Source organism: Rhipicephalus sanguineus, chromosome 2 (assembly GCF_013339695.2).
Source record: "Rhipicephalus sanguineus isolate Rsan-2018 chromosome 2, BIME_Rsan_1.4, whole genome shotgun sequence".
Classification (NCBI taxonomy): Eukaryota; Metazoa; Arthropoda; class Arachnida; order Ixodida; family Ixodidae; genus Rhipicephalus; species Rhipicephalus sanguineus.
The window spans coordinates 105,411,768-105,428,541 of NC_051177.1; the positions used below are offsets into that span (position 1 = coordinate 105,411,768).

Genomic DNA, 16,774 nt, shown 5'->3' on the forward strand with positions numbered 1-16,774 from the left:
ACCCATACACCACGGCTCGTGGCAAACGGGTATGTGCCACACATGTCTGGATGAAAGGGTTTGATGGCGTGTACGACAGGATTTTCACGTTATTCATATCGTGAGCCGACAGTCATATTCGTCAAATCATCTTACCCCTCCATGCCAATTGTGGTCTATACCAAGTTAAGGAGGCGATCATGGGAGCCCCATGATGTAGGCGGCTAGATAGATAGATAGATAGATAGATAGAAACGCTCAAAGGGCCAAAGGTTCGCTAAGAAATGCCTCACATTTATTAGCTTGCTGTTAGCATGCTGAAAGACACTTTTCGTGGCCTAGAGGTCTAACGCCGCGCGCTGCGGAGCGAGAGGTCGCCCGTTCGATTCCGCGCGTCGGAAAGTATTTTCTAAATTATTTTTCTTTGGTAGCTTATATACATACATATACATATACGCGACATGACGGCGACGGCATCGCCGATGGTGACAACCAGCCGAGAGTCTCCATATACTTGCTATCGCAACAAAAATAAATCATTGACTTTAACGGGCTTTACAACTGCTCCTGGCGCTTTCTCAGGATGATTCAGCGATTGTCTTTTTTAACTCAGTCCGACACGCCAATAGTGACACAAACTTCGCACCTTGTACGTCTATCTGTTCACTGCTTTTAGCGGTGGACCGAGGCAAGTGTAGTAATTTGTTTTTTGCTCATTCCACGTCGCTGTACAGGAATAGCTGTACTTCAGAAATTCAGTGGCGAACATTACATCTGGAGTTTACTTTACATATGTAAATTTAATTTCAGTTCTGGCACTCAATGCATTTTTAAGTCCGTGGGCGGCCTTCAAACATGCGCGAGGATTGGCAGGATTTTTTTCTTGCGTTCTTCGTACGCTGTCTGGACAATTCTAAATACCACGGTTAAAATTGTATGTGGTACAGCTGTGCGCATACGCTGTTCTTCATTTTAAGTGATTAGCTTGCCAACAGTTCATAGTATCCTCAAGGAAAAGAAAACTCGCAATTTAGATTAACCTTTACAATTTTAGGTACGTGTTCTCACTTATTGAATGAAATGCGCACAGAAGTTGCAGTATATTTATATAGACTACGTATTCAGGATGCATGTTCTCACTTATTGCATTAAATGCGCACAGAAGTTGCAGTATATTTATATAGACTACGTTTTCACGATGCATGTTATAACTTTCACGATGCATCTTATACGACGCGTGCTCAGGACAGACACGTGTGCTTACCTCAAATCAACTCGAACCCGTGACCGATTAATATGTCGGAGACCTGGAGGGCCTAGGCTCGTGTAGTCTTGTCTTTCATCTGTAAAAGGTAGTGATAACGTGTCAGTTATGTAAGCGTCATTCTTCGCGAAATGCGCGATGAAACATCTTGTGTATAACTAATTAACTAAAATTCTGCATAGGAATGAAGCTACCAAAGGAGAAATGCAGAGAAAGCGTAGGCATTATCTGTGTCAATGCTGAAGTCGACTTTGATACTTAAATTCCCCAGAGCCAGTCACACAGATTCAAGTCTGAAGAAGTGTACGCGCCAGCTTTACAGGCTGAATTGGTCGTATGCGCATACGGAATGATTCTCCTGGCAAACATATCCAGCTTTTGATTAAAATGTTTCTCTCTCTCTCTCTTTCTTTCTCTCTCTATTTATATTCCTTTTTTTATGAAACGGGGGCAGGCGCAGTTCTCCTGTCGGTGGCACTTGTCAGACTTGTCTATCTGGTTACGTCTTGTCTTTAGCATACTTGTTTCCATTCCAAATGATCGTAATGAATCCAAGATCGCTTATCGACAGCAAACAGCTAAAAGGTAAGTTACTTAAATCATGAAGTATCAGTATGTAATGCGGCTCGCTTCAACGGACTTGTCGTGTTAGGCATCGTAATCGTCATTCTCATAAGCATAGTGGTGCGATGTTATAGCGGCTGACAGCGATGAGAATTTCACGAAGTGTGGAGATGCGTCTGTCGAAACACTGCATTGCGATTTCAGCGGGCGCCTTTTTACAGGCATTTTTGTCGTGCGTGACCATACAATGATGTGTTCCTATTGAATAGGAAAATGGAAGGTGATCGGCACCTTCCTCTTTGCTTGTACATTTGTTTTCGGGCGCCTGCTCTTCTCGCTGCTCCTTTTTTAAACATTTCTTTCCCTTGCCCGCTCCAACAAGCGTACGGTAGCAAACGCGATGTTATAATTCAGGTCTCTCTCTCCATGCATATCTATCTATCTATCTATCTATCTATCTATCTATCTATCTATCTATCTATCTATCTATCTATCTATCTATCTATCTATCTATCTATCTATCTATCTATCTATCTATCTATCTATCTATCTATCTATCTATCTATCTATCTATCTATCTATCTATCTATCTATCTATCTATCTATCTATCTATCTATCTATCTATCTATCTCTACAAGATGTGACGATAATACCGATAATACCGCGAAAACCTGGATAAAATAATCTTAGATATAACGGCCGACATATGCAACGGACCCTATATTCAGGATGAATAATTTACATAATACTTCGGAGTTAATATTAAAAAAGTACTAAAAGCAAGATACCCAAACAGATGTCGTGGGACCGAGGAGGTTAAGAAAAACATAAAAGAACAAAATATTTGCGCATCAATACCCTTTCACTGCAAAAGATCCTCGTTTTTCTCTTTGCTCTCTTGTAAATTCTTCTTTTGTCTCCGTCTTTTATACGCTGACTATTGTACATCTTGTGAACAGTTACTAACAGGCCGCGCGAGCCGACACCCTTCCGTCAAAAGCATGTGCACTTGTAACAGGCATCCTTCTAAATTACGGCCACTTTTTGTAGTTTTTCCGCGTGCTAATCCGTCACAGTTATGTTTTTCCTTCACCTCACCTCGTGTCTCGATCAATCTTAGAAGACCTGCCAGGAGCACACCATGACAGAATGGTTTCACCAAGAGTAAACCAGCTTGACTTTCGGAACTGAGGGGATCGCGGTAACTTTTCCGAGCAGCTGCACGTACACTGCTGAAAGTTGCTTTGATCTGCCGCGGCTATCGAAGATATCCTTAGCGGTCAGACGAATCTCTCGGCGTGCACTCGTGGTGATTGAACTAATAGACAAAAAAGATACACGGAAAGAGAAATGAATGAAAAGGAAGTTGACAAGTTGGAAAGGTGCGAGACAGACGAGCGTTAAGTTTGTTACGCTGCGCCGGACCAATGAACGCCGTATGAAAAGAAAGTCGAGAGCGAACGGAACATTAGCATTGTGCACAGGTGAGGCTGTCTACCATTGCCTTGCGGTCAGACACAGTCGGCATATAGGTGAATAAATGAATGGTGTAATTTTTTTTGTGCGTGTGTGGAGGGGGGGTGGGGGTGGATGGGTGTGTGTTTTGGGGAGGGGGGGAGGTTTTAACATACCAAAACCACAATATGATTATGATTATGAGAGATGCCGTAGTGGAGGGCTTCCGACCACCTGGGGTTCTTTAACGAACTAAGAAGCTTTCTTTCTGAGAAATCCGTTTGTATGTCCTTTACGTGCTACGTGCTACAAAACAGGTGCTACAAAACAGGTGCTTGTCAATTTTTTTCTTTCGTAACACTTCCGCCACCTTGCGAAATTGCGCAGAATTGATATGTAATATCAGCGAGTGCTGATCATTGAGGTTGGAGCTGGTCAGTGCTTTCTCCCAAAGTTCTTAAGAAGGGTGGAAGGAATTCGACAAGTGCGGCTCAATATTACAAATCCAAGCAACACGGCCGCCTTTCTTCGCAAGCTTGCGACGCACTTGCCTGTGGAAAAAGGATCCTTTGTCTCGCAGAACGGCATATGGTCCAGGTGATTTTTCGCGCACTCCTCAGATATTGCGTTCACCGTTTTAGTCTTGAGAAAAAATCGTGCAGCGATTGTTGTAGCTTTAAATTCCGCGCTCTGTGCAGATCCGCTACTGTGAAACCTGAGTAAGAGCGTAGCGCGGGCACCCAGAGATTCCCGTTCGTAGAGTTCCCACTGCTCCGTTTACGGAGCCGTCGATGACGTGAACGTTTGAAGTAAGCATGTAGGGTTTCCCCGGCACGGAAAGAATCTCCTTAGGGAGATTCGCAAACTGGGTGTGCGACATGCGCGGTACTTTCTGGTGCGCTTTATCGAATCCCTGCTTATTACGGCAGTTGAGATAGCTATCCTCCAGAGCGAGTTCCGTCAGATTGTTTCCCCCCCCCCCTCCTTAGATGTAGCGACGAAGGCGCCGGAGAAATGCCGTTGGGAGGAGCACCCGTGTGATTTGGGAGACGCTGGCGCCCTCTCATGCGCGGCGCGGGTGTTAGCCGCATGTTTGCAAAGCAATTTTAGCGATATTAAGTTGATTACTGCAATTACTTCTTAGTTCTTCCTGTTAACTATTTTATTTTAGACCTTGCCTGTTTATTTTAATCAGGTTTTGAGCATTGCTAGCCTTGTTTTGCGCCTGTATTGACCACTCGATTTTCAGCGTGATCACGCCACATGAGATCTACGGATAGACGACAAGTCATGCCCCTAAAATACTACGCACTTGAGATAAAGTACGTGCTCAATGCCCTCCTGAGATTGTCACGAGTCAGATATGTTCTTGTCTCCAAATCGAATGTGAAAAAAGACAGGATTTACCAATAGACTAACCATGGCTGTATGTAGGAAGGATACATACCTGCGGGGCAGTTGCCACAGTCCTTGCGGCTTCAACAAATAATGCAGTAATGGTCGAGAAAGTTTAAAATGCTCGGTATGTACTGCGTGCACTTTTTTTAATGCATGGTAGGGTGGCCTCCATGAATTTTAACGTGATAGTGATAAGTATGTTGGCTTAATTGCCAGGAAGAATAAAAACATTGCCTAACACTCATCGGGAGAAAAGGATGTTAGAAGGCCAGTGAGGATAACCACAGGTTGTTCGTAGCTCTCCTGTCCTGTAGGATAGGGATGACGTTAGGCAGAGTGAAAAAGGGACAGTTGAAGGAAGCTCCAACCATGTGAATTAGGCGCGCAATCTTGCACAACGACAGATGTCAAAAGCTTAACCACTGCTAAATTTTCTTATATATCCTCACCACTTTATCGAACACCAATGTGACTAGGTTATTATATGAATGTTGCTACCTTGGTAGCGTTGGGCTTCAAATTGAGCTCTGGTAGAATGGGGCTAGAACTTGAGCTCGAGCATCAGCCGCTTCTGTGGAAGGCAGAGCATAGCTGCCGCCGGGAACCTACTGGTAAAATAGGTACAAGCGCATTTCCGGCGTGGTGCTCGGCAGAACGAAGTTGGGAGGGCGCTCATCCTGTGGGAAATTGTCGGCATGGGACCGCCTTACCTAAATATAAGGTCATCCTCTTTCTTTATTACCATTATTATAATTAAATGAATGCAGCTACCTTGGAGCGCTCGTCTATCAGGCACATCGGGTGTCAGTTGCCACCAGGTGGGCTAGCAAAATGACTCGTCACAGCGGCATGTGTCGTAGGTGACTTGTCGGCCATATACCACACAGCAAACGTAAGTTACGATATTCGTCCCACTTCAAGGAACGGCTCGCTCAGCATGGCCTTTTTGCGCCGTCGTAACCCAGGTAGTTTTCGTTAGCTATCTCCCTAGTCCACATTCATTACTACTTATTGGTGATCCGCCACGGGTGGTGCGTAAACGAATGCTCTGTGGACCCTTGACGAGATCGAAAAATTCCATGTATTGGTGGTTTACTGATGGAAGTTATGTGGAGCACTCTACTGGTTTCCTTGGAGCACTACAGAGATGCACCGCGGCATGCTTTGTACGATAGCCTCGTTAAAATTGAACACGCGGACCACAGTTGCCTGGTTCTTTGATCCTGGGCCGCGCTCCAAATCGGAGCGTGGGGAGATACTGCTACCTTCTATTTAAGAACGTCACCAAGAACTGACAATGTTTTGGTCGTATAGGTTCCAGAACTTCATCTGCGATTATTTTGTTTTGAATTTTTAAAATTGTTTTCTTGCAGTGTATTTGCGTGTAAGTGTGGTACCCCGACAACAACGCTTCCTCATTACACAAAATGCACTGACTGGTTACCGCTTCTTTTTTCACTTTGCTCAGGGCGGCCGTCAAACACTATAGCATCTGAAGAGGGGGAGCAAGCTTAATGTGGCCGCTAGGCAGCTACAACAACAAATCTAAAGCTGACTCGAAATTGCGTAAATCCTAGTAAGAGCGCCTTAGGAATAAATCGAACGTAAGATAATTAAGCTTCTAAGCTCACGCCGTGTGTGCATGCATTCGTCGTTGTGGCTTGGTTTGTCACCGTTGTTGTATGTGTATAATTGCTGACGGTGAGAGCTAATTGGATCCTGAACTTCCTTTTTAAATGTTGAGTGTTTGTTTTTTCTTGCATTGTAGCGAAATCCCTCATGATGGCAAGCGTGAACAGAACACAGTACACAGTACAGTACACAGGCGCTGCCCAATTTGCTACCTCATTGCAGCGAAATCCCAGTGCGTATTGAATGAACACTTCAATTTATATGTCAAGAGAGTTCTGTGTTTGGTTCTGTTTGTCAGTACAACATAGGCCGGGAAAATTCCAAGAAGCAGGGCTGTATCAGTACGAACATCAACTATAAAGCTCGTATGCTTTCCTTCATGGTACCGTTTTGTGAAACTGTGCTTCGGTATTTCGTATAAATGCTACAGGCTTTAGCCTGATTAAAAGCCGCAACTGTTTTTCACGTAACATTCCCAGGACACGTATACCAACGCATGGTTTTCATGAAAAGCCTTTGTGCAATAGTATCACAGTCATTCACGAGCAACAATATTCGCAATCAGTGTGTCGGAACGGAACGAAAACCGAAAACGAAAAGCGCAAAAAAAAAAAACGAAAAAAGAAAACCGATATTTTTGACCGGAACGAAAACGTAACCGAAACTTTATCTATTATTTCGTTCCGCAGTGAAACCGAAATTTTTCGATTGTTTTTCGGTTCACGAGAAAACTTCGCAATCGGAACAACTGCGCTGATGCAATGTGAGCATATCTCAGGGTACAGCTATTAGCGCGTACCTCAGGCAGGAATTTCAAAACAAAGATATGTTGCAATTGTGCGAAAAACGAAAACAGTGGCAACCAGACATGTTTATACTAACGCAAGTGGGCTTTTGCGCGCCTGTAACACAGGCCAAAGTGGAGAGGGCATTGTAGGCGCTGAAGTTTGTTACAGCGGAAGCTGTTATAAGATCGCAACAGCTGATTTTCGCGCCATAGTTGTCCACCGCCGACGGTGTCCGTGACCGCTATCCCGTGAAATAAGAAAAAACTTAAATGAGAAAGAAATTTCTAGGTTCGGATGAGATTTTAGCCCGCGTCCTCTGCGTGGCAGTCGGGTTTTCCACCACGGTGCCATGCTGGTGCTTGTAACTCCTTCGCAAAAATACTCTTACAGTCGTCATGTCGGGCAAGGAATCGTGTTAACATATGTAATATAGCGTGGCAAAAGAGTAATATGACAACCAGTCATCACACAATGCTAATAGCGCGAAGATTGTGTGGTTTATTACTTCCCACCAGTGTTGCGGAGGTGCCACTCCAGAATTGGAATGACTACGGAATCATTCCGCATTTTCACGACCCCGAAATGAAATGGGGACAACGCTTTCTGAATGGAATGGAAATGGAATTGAGTTCCTATTACACGGAATGGAATGGGAATGGAATTGCGTCTTTTTTCCAAAATAGAGCACGTTTTCGTCTACGTGTTTTGTTCAAACTTCAAACATGAGTTAGTCAGAGCCTCGATTTTAACAATAAAGCAGTATTTTTAAAATGACTTGGCTGATTACAAGCACGGTACATTTATAAGCAACGCGCCTACTACAAACCGAGGCCTAAGTTAGTGTACAAACAAATACATTATCCCAACAGATGCTGAAGGGAGAAACAAGTTACCCCTGCGCGTTGGTTCTCACTGATACCCCCAGACGTTCAGTGCACCAAGAAAAGAACTGTCCAAAGTCTTAGATAGACTTGACAATCGCCCATTGTGGGGAGGAAAAGCTCTTATGACTCTGGCCGAAACCGTCCTCGGCTCGGAAAGGTTTGAAAGCGTTGTTGCGCCTTTTGCGCACATTCTCAGAGGCAGACTTTAAGCAGTGTCGTTTGTCGTATTATTGTTTTTCTCTTCTTTTTTTGTAACATCTCTTTTCTATCATGTTTCACTCCCCCTCCCCTTTCCCCAGCACAGGGTAGCCAGCCGGCCTGAGAACTGGCTAACCTCCCTGTCTTTCCGTTTTTCTTTTCCTCCTCCTCCTCCTCCCACACGAAAGTACCGAATACCCTATGCACGGCCGGATCTTTCTTTCACGAGCAGTGAAAGAAAGATCCGAGCTTTCACAGGAAGTTCTCCTCACCCCATCTATGCTTGCGAGGCGCGCTTGACAAGCGTGAGTGCTGACGAGCAGTGCGGCCCAGTGTTGCGTATTCGATGCAAAGGCACAAGGTGCTGCCCCAGCGGTGCACTAATCGAATTAATACCAGCGCACCTAGAGGGCTTTGTTCCCCATTAACCAAATCTTAGTTTTCTCCATATTCACGACCACTCCAGACTCGTGGCAAAACTGCTTAGTCTTCTTGAATACTACTTTTGTCAGCCTCACAATACGCTAAGTCGTCATTTTAGCATTAACACATTTAGGCTTAAACAATATTAAAACAACACCATTCGTTCAAACATGCTGACCCTGGAAATATTATAGGTAGCGGGAGAACTGCCCATATAAGAATTAGTAGGGTGGTTATACTGCACGAGATACGTCACCAAGCTACTATCTCTTGACATTGGTAACGTGTTTTGGGTACTTTTGCAGTTCTTAATGCATCTGATGACATTAGCTTTACGGGGCGTTTATTCTTAACTCGATAAAACTATCAGATACATTTCCTGCGTTGAGGAATTATAGGAATGGAATTGAACTGCCCGGCCATTCCCGGAGTGGGAATGGACTAAGTTTTTTTTTTCATTTCGAGGATCTGAAAGGAATAGAATTGCGGCTAGTTCTAATTCCCCGGAATGGAATTGGAATGGAATGGAGGCGCCCATTCCGCAACACTGCTTCCCACCCACTGCAAAGTGCTCAGCAGTAATTCTTCATCATCATCAGCCACAGCACAAGGTGCACATAACGCCTTACAGATGTGTAGCGGGTACCACGATTCTCCGAAGAATGACAAAAAATGGCATAGTGGGAACTTCGCTACTTCAGAAAAATTACGATTTATGGCGTAGTGGGTACCTTGCATGTGTACTTGTATTAGTCGCCCCAGGAGACTCTACAACGGGCTTTACAAACTCTGCTTTTCCAGCTTTCGCTGTGCCTGTGCTGCGTGTTCCGAGCAGGCCTGGCTATCTTTTTATCAGAACAGCGGTCAGGTAGTACACTCAATGACGTGCTGCTTCTGAGATAGTACTCACTCCCTTGACACAAAGCAATGAGCCCACTAAAAAAAATCGTATTTGCCTTTTGAGAAAACAAGTACTGCAATAATATCTGGAGTTTAACGCGCCAAAACCACGATATGATTATGAGAGACGCCGTAGTGGAGGGCTCCGGAAATTTCGACCACCTGGGGTTCGTTAACGTGTACATAAATCTAAGTACATGGGCCTCAAACATTTTCGCCTCCATTGAAAATGCAGCCGCCGCGGCCGGGATTCGATCCCGCGACCTTCGGGTCAGCAGTCGAGCGCCATGACCACTAGACCACCGTGGCGGGGCAAAGTAAGTACTAGGACTTTGAAATTATTTTGGTTTGTGCTAGTTGGTAGGAATTCGTAGTACAGTTACTTCTGCTACTTTGAAGAACGTGTTTTACCCTTGTCCCACTTTCTTAAGAGGAGGGCAGGTAACTACATCACAAATCCAATGTTCTTTATGATTACCTTAACTTCAAATTTCTGCATAGAAAAAAAAACCGTTACGAACCATTACGGAACAATTTTTGTTCGTTCCGGAACAGAAACGGAACGGAACTTTTTGCGGTGGAACGAAACTAAAACCGAAACGAAAAACATTTTGTTCCGACACCCTGTTCCCAATAACGTCGTCGGGGCCATAAGCTCCTGTTGTGCACACGTGCATGACCACATCGCTTCTTTCGCTCGTCGGAGCTGTCGCCTCGAGACACCTGATCAAATTTTCAAAGCTTCTCCGGTACCACACCCAAATGTATCGACCATGCTTATCTGCTTGATTTTGCTGAGCTGTGTTGGAGTTGGTGGGTTCGACCTTCTAAACAGTGTGCGGTCGCGTTGTTGTCTCTGTGAGGACTTCAGCAGCCATGGTGCCAAATAAGAATTGAACGAACTTATGCCCAGCGATCTCGTGCTGAGGAAAAAGTTCCCAGGCACGATTAGACGAACTGGGCATAAGCTCGCCCAATTGTGCTAAGGCGCCATTGAACGTATTTGTGCCTATAGACGATTTTACATAAGGTATATATATGGGCGCCGGCACCTTGGGCTTTTAAACGAGCGTTGTTTGATTTTTGTATACCGCGGCGTCAATTTTAATGTCACGGACCGTCGAATGCACCGACCCAACCATTTTCACGTGTATACATCCGCAGTAGCATTGTTCGTTTGTTTGTTAAAGATACAAAACGGCAAGATTAACAACCCAATATGGCGGCACCGAAACCCATTCGTTGAGTAGTCTATAGTTGGTTACAAACCAGATAGGATTTGCATAGACGTTTTGTTCATAAAAGAAAGTTTATTTAACCGGTCCACGCAAGTGCTAGAGACGCTTATAAACTAAATAATGATAAATTGCATCCGTGTAACGTACACAAACGCTCGACGCAATCTTATGCAGGCTGCAGTAATACACTCTACGCTACCAAGCAACTATACAACAGCAAACATGTTAACTAAAAGCATCTTACTTCTCAAGAAGATGGGAAAAAAAAGGAAAAAGAAAGGGGGAGTGTAGAACGGGGAGTCGGGTAACTTGTTCCGTCCAATCACATTTGTTCACTTCCGTGACATCAGGCACATTTTGCATGTATCAGATAGTTGGGGTTCCCAAACAGGCACACGTTTCTGTCGCTGGTTATAAGTCGATAACTTGAACGTCCTACTGGATTTCTTCAAAGATTATGGCATCATTCTGCAGCCGAAAGTAACATTTTAGTTAGGACCGACGAACCTTTACCTTTCGATATTCGTGTGTTTACATTAGCACAGAAAAAATTACCGTGAGTTGGAAAGGAAACCAGCTTGCACGACTCTATAGGTGATTGGCAAGCGTTTGGCAAGCATAGGTGATTGACAAGCGTATTTATTCTGAGGTTCTAACCGACTATAAGAAAGCAAGAAGCGTGTGCTCACATTGCAATGATAGTAGCCAGCACAGTCGTCGGTGGTCGTAATCTAACCTATGGACATAATGAGTCGCATAATTATGCATGAATTATGGTGCAGTCCGGCTGGCGTTCGTTCGATAATCTATATACTCCACTACCGCGTCGCGCTTGAAACGTGAAAAAAACTAGTGCAAACTCCGAGGTTGCTTCGACACATCAGAGGGTGGCTTGGGTCGAGCGAGAACTCATGTCGCCCTTTTAGCTAGGGAAACGCGATCACACTGGAAATTGAAAACAACTACGCGTATCAATATGAGATGTTGCGGGGTGCCTGAAGCTGCACGGGATAAATGCCATCATTATATGAATCGTCTCAGATATAATGAGACGAGTGGTTGTTGTGAGATTCAGCGATTGCTTCGACATACACGAATACATTATTTGGATTTTAGTGCTACTGTTTTAGCTTTGTTGTAGCTGTATTTAAGATGTGTATAGTCACGTCGTTCGCCATACAATGCAATTTTCTGTTTTAGCACCTCTTTTATGTGAAGTGTTATTCAATTTTGTTTTTCCTTTCTTTGATCCTTTCAACAGCTGTGGCTCAAGTGTGATGCATATTGTAAAATTGAATTCATGAATGCATTAGAAACAATATCTGAGAGTTACTCGTTAAGTTTTGAGTTCAGTTCTTCAAAGGGTATTCCTACATCTTTATGAATAGGTGAATTAGGACAGCAAGCATGACGAACACACACAAAAAATGACTACCTTATACTTTTCACCTCTGTATTGAGCAGTGTTCTTCAACTGCGCCTCGACCTACATTTATTTTTTCTCTCTTTCAATAAATTAAACAGTTGCTATGTTTACACGGTACGCCATGTTTCATAATTATAAAAGTGCATTCCCTAGTTCTTTTCTTCCCTGGTGCCCTGCATAACGCGACCTAAACGCATGCCGTCATATCGACATCTGCACGCGAACTGTTGGACAAGTACAGGGTGATTCTTTTAGAACTGACCAATTTCATCGTGCTGTAGTTTTCTTATAAATTATCCTATTTTATTGTGGTTTGCGGCAAAACATTCAGGAAGGATGAAAATTTAATGGTCCTTCCCATTATTCTTCCCATTATTTGGCTGCAATGCCTAAAAAAAGAATAAATAAAAAAAGTTGGTTGATCCCTCCGTCATAGGAATCGGAATAACACGAAAGTAAAGCGTGCCCTTACAAAAGTAACTGAATGTTTACTGTACATTGATATAAGAGAGTTTGCACAATGTATATTGATGTCTGGCAGCTAATGGCACCGTTTGACGTGCATGCACCCACTTTGATGATTGGTGGTACATCTCCATCTCGATGACCAACGTTCATGTTAAATGGTTAAACAAACCCTTGTGGTAGCTGTAGTAGTTAACGGTGAAAACGTAATCATAGAAAGAGGTGTGATAGCCAGAAGAGCGTCGCATATTGGACGCAGAACTTGGTCGCCATCCCGAGGTATGTTGGAATGTGATTGAACACATCGGGCGGACTAGAGGGAAACGCAAAACGCGTCGTGCTGCCCCAGTAGCCCGGCTGCGATTTTTCTCTGGGCGAGCGCGTGAGCGGGGAACGCGGTGTTACAGCCAGGTGAGGCAGGCGCGCGTCGCTGAGCTATTTTTGGTTTGCATTAGCTTGGCTTGATGCTATGAGCGACGCACACGCTTTTACGACGCTTAGGTTGAGGTCGCCACCTCGCGGTGCGTTAAGGCACTGACAAAATTGAACTTCTATTGAAAACGCGCCCAATGGTACTGACGTGTAACGCGTTGCAGGTGCTAATTGCGGAGGCCTCAGTAATGAAGAATTACTCTACTTTACGCTCCCAGAGGCCACACCACCCCGCCGACCGGGAGAGTGGTAGTTATAAAAGGCGCGTTTGTAAAGCCTCGAGAGTATGTGACCAGTGGGTTCCCAGAGTGGAGTCGTTGTTACACATGCCAAAGTTTTAACATGTAGTCAGCTAACAGCTGCTGGTGTATCATTGTACTGTTCCCTGGTTTACGATTAGTGTATGAAAATACTTTGTGAGGCAATAAAGAAAAATAAAAGTGACCGTGGCGCAGTGGATAGCGTGCCCGGCATCTGTTCTTGCGGACCGAGCGGTCGTGGGTTCGATGCCCGTTGACGGAACTTTTTATCTTTGCCATCTGATCGCGTAAATTTTTGCGACGTCATTTCCGTGACGGAAATACGTCACTGAAGTCTTGGTGGATCCCGGCATAAAACATTTTAGTGTTAAAATAACAAAAGTCGCGACATTCCGCGAAATTCCATACAAGAGACACGGCTGGTGTGTGCAAATGCGCATGCGTCAAGGCGACGTGGCACGGCGCGAGTGTGGGAGTATAGAGTGCTCGGTTTTCACGTCAACGTAACGTGATGAACCTGGCGTCGCCAACTTCCGCCGCTGCTGGCTGACGCGAACGCGGCACCGAACTTGCCACCCCTCCTTTTATAGCGTTTCACCGTTTTCGTTATTTCTTATTTATTCTATTTTTTTCGGCATTGCACATCAAAAAGTGGGACGGTCGATTAAATTTCAATCATTTCTGAATATTTTGCCGCAAATCGCATTAAAATCAGATACTTTGTAACAAAACTACATCCTAATGAAACAGGTGAGTTCTAAAAATAATCACCCTGTACTTGTTTTTCAGCGGTTCAGGTTGAAGAGCGGTTCTACGCATCTACTGAGTGTGCGTCTTATCCAGCGGGATGGGGTTTTAAAAAGCAGTTAATCGCGTTCAGCTCCAGTATCTTCTACCAATGCAGACGTATTACGTTGAAGTGCTTTCAATATCAGATGTCACTTTGTTAGTAGGTGTATTTTGACTGTCTTCGCACACTACCATGCTTTATAAATAACGCATGCATGCGCTAAGTAATTGTTGGCAGTACACAAAAATAGGCACGCTTGAGACGACACGTATACGTACTCCTCCTCATTGACCGTGCCGCTGAGTATGAGAAGCTCTTATTTTGTAGGTGATATTCCATACCGATATACTTCGTCTCAATGACAATAGGCTTTGCAGTACACATCCGCGTCACAATCAGAATGCATTTCGTTGATATAGTTCATCAACACTCGACGAAACTACTCTTCTTGATGGACTCATCTAAAAAAAAGTACGGACGCTTCTCGCGTTTCGCGCTAGCATTTATGCAGACCCTGCGGACTAAACAATGACTAGTCCTACTGTAAGCTGATAGGAGAGATGTCTGTGCTTACGCGTCTTATCAGCATAACGTATTCATCCATGTACATAATTTACACGTAGGCAGATTCGCCATATGCAACTCCTATTTCTTCGCTCGGATTACAGCAGCCGACGCGCACGAGAATTGTGTACGCAGCCGTGTCAGCAGAGAAAAAGAAACGGGCCGAAAGTATCCTCAGTGTTCCCACATACTCTGCTCCACTCGTGTGGTTTAACCCTAGAGTTTGGAAGCAGTTTCGTTTCGCGAGCGCCGTGCAGTGCTTGCCTAGCTGTCATTGGTGATGGATCGTGAGCCATACCGCACTGGTACTTTTCCAACCTATCATAACTGAGCGTCGCGAACACCTCATACATTTTTTTCCCGCATACTCGCCCATAGACCTAACACTGGCTCTTTTTTTTTCTGTGAGAGGTTGATGCTCTGAAAGAAGTCTTTCTTTTTTCTTCGGATGTAACGCTCTTGCACTTACATGCGTGATGTAGCACTCCAGTGCACGTGTGAAATCTTACCCAACTTCAATTTCGTTCTCATAGTAAATCTTCCGCGATCTCACCCACCGCGCTTCAATTCCAGAGCTAGCACTCTACTTCTTGTTCATGCTGTTTGCACAGAAGCAGCTAGGAGGCCGCGAAATAGGAGTACACGCAAACATACAAACAGCCTGTCTAACGTCTTTTGCCACGTGATTCAAATGCGAAAGAACGAGTCGTATTTTACAAATTCTTTTTCCCAGCTCTTGGCTCTGTCGTGCATTCGAGACCAGACAGGATGCGGCAGTCGTAAAAAGATAAATAAATAAACAGCCAGAACGACCATGCCAATAGCCTGCTGCGCACCAGAAGCAAAACGCAGTCAGGCACAAAGAGCGAGCACGCTGCCAAAAAAGTGTGACAGAACCGAGTGCTTTTGCAGCAGGCGTTCTGTCGTGATACAAGAGAAAACAAAATAGCAGCAGTGGTCAGCTCCCATTGAAAGCACTTGGGCGACCCCACGTTACGAGAGCAAAGAGAGGTCAAAGGCAAATCAATTTCTGCGTGGGCTGGCATCGATTGGTAGCAAGGAGTACTTTTATATGACAGCCACCTTTTCACGTCCTACAGACCATAGATGGCTGTCGAGCATCGTGCTGTGGCAACGTAAAATATCAGAACAGTAAGCGCAGTTGCGTCGGACAAGCTCGCTACAATTCATAGACGTCTTTCTCGGCCTGACGACCCGATGACAAACGAAATGAGAGTCGGCATCTCACTGGAAGACGATCGAAGCCTCATGTCTTGAAATACAAAGACGCATAGTGCTCAGCGAGCTTGTTCAACGCGGCTGTCTGTTGTCACTCAATAAGCGATATACATCAACTTTCACTGGTTACCCGGGCACAGTAGTATCGTCGGAAACAACCTTGATGACGTTGCCCACACTTTAGCAGCCCCGCCACCTCCTCCCCCCCCCCCTTCCAGAAAGAAATCCCCAGGGTTTCCATAGCTTCGTCGATGACAGGCCGCGCGAAGAGTTTTTGTTTGCTTGATCTAACTAAGCGCGAACATTGTGGAACGCTCCGAGTGTCTTCGAGTGCTGTCTCCACAGACATCACGCTTCGTTGAAGCTAGACATTCTGTCACACTTCGCTCAGTGTGATGCAACTTTACTGAGCCTCTACTCGCTAGAGGTCCCCTTTATGATTGCCCAATCATGTGTTTTTTGAAAGGTCAGACGCGCGCATCTTTGGTTTGTACGCGTGCGAAGAGACGATCAGACGCGGGATGTATTTTGTCTCTTCTGCAGCTTCTGACACTAGGTTCTTCAGAGTGTATTAAAGAGACAAGACGATGGACTGTTTTCGCAGACGGACTAGCAAAGGGAGACGCTCATAGGTGCCGTTAATGAGCGTGGCTGGCCTCATCGACCGATCATAGGAATGATGGTCAGTCGCAAGTGTTTGCTTTGATAGGGCTTTTTTTGCTCCCTCCACTCTCCTTCTTTTGATTCCTTAACGTCATTCCTCTTGCGTAGGGAAGTCAAAGAAACGTGTTTAAAGGGGCCCTGCAACACTTTTCGAGCATGCTCAAAAAGCGCTGCCGATCGGTAGTCGAGGCTCCCGAGAACACGCCAGCCA

The 16,774-nt window shown here is 44.8% G+C and overlaps 1 protein-coding gene across 1 annotated transcript in view; it reads right to left on the reverse strand.

Moving 5' to 3' along the window:
- Positions 1-16,774, reverse strand: part of LOC119383503 (octopamine receptor) — a 139,608-nt gene that overhangs the window by 95,663 nt on the left and 27,171 nt on the right. Inside the window, exon 2 of the mRNA XM_037651671.1 lies at positions 1,244-1,322. The gene's annotated coding sequence lies outside the window, so the exon portion shown is untranslated. The remainder of the gene's footprint in view (positions 1-1,243; positions 1,323-16,774) is intronic.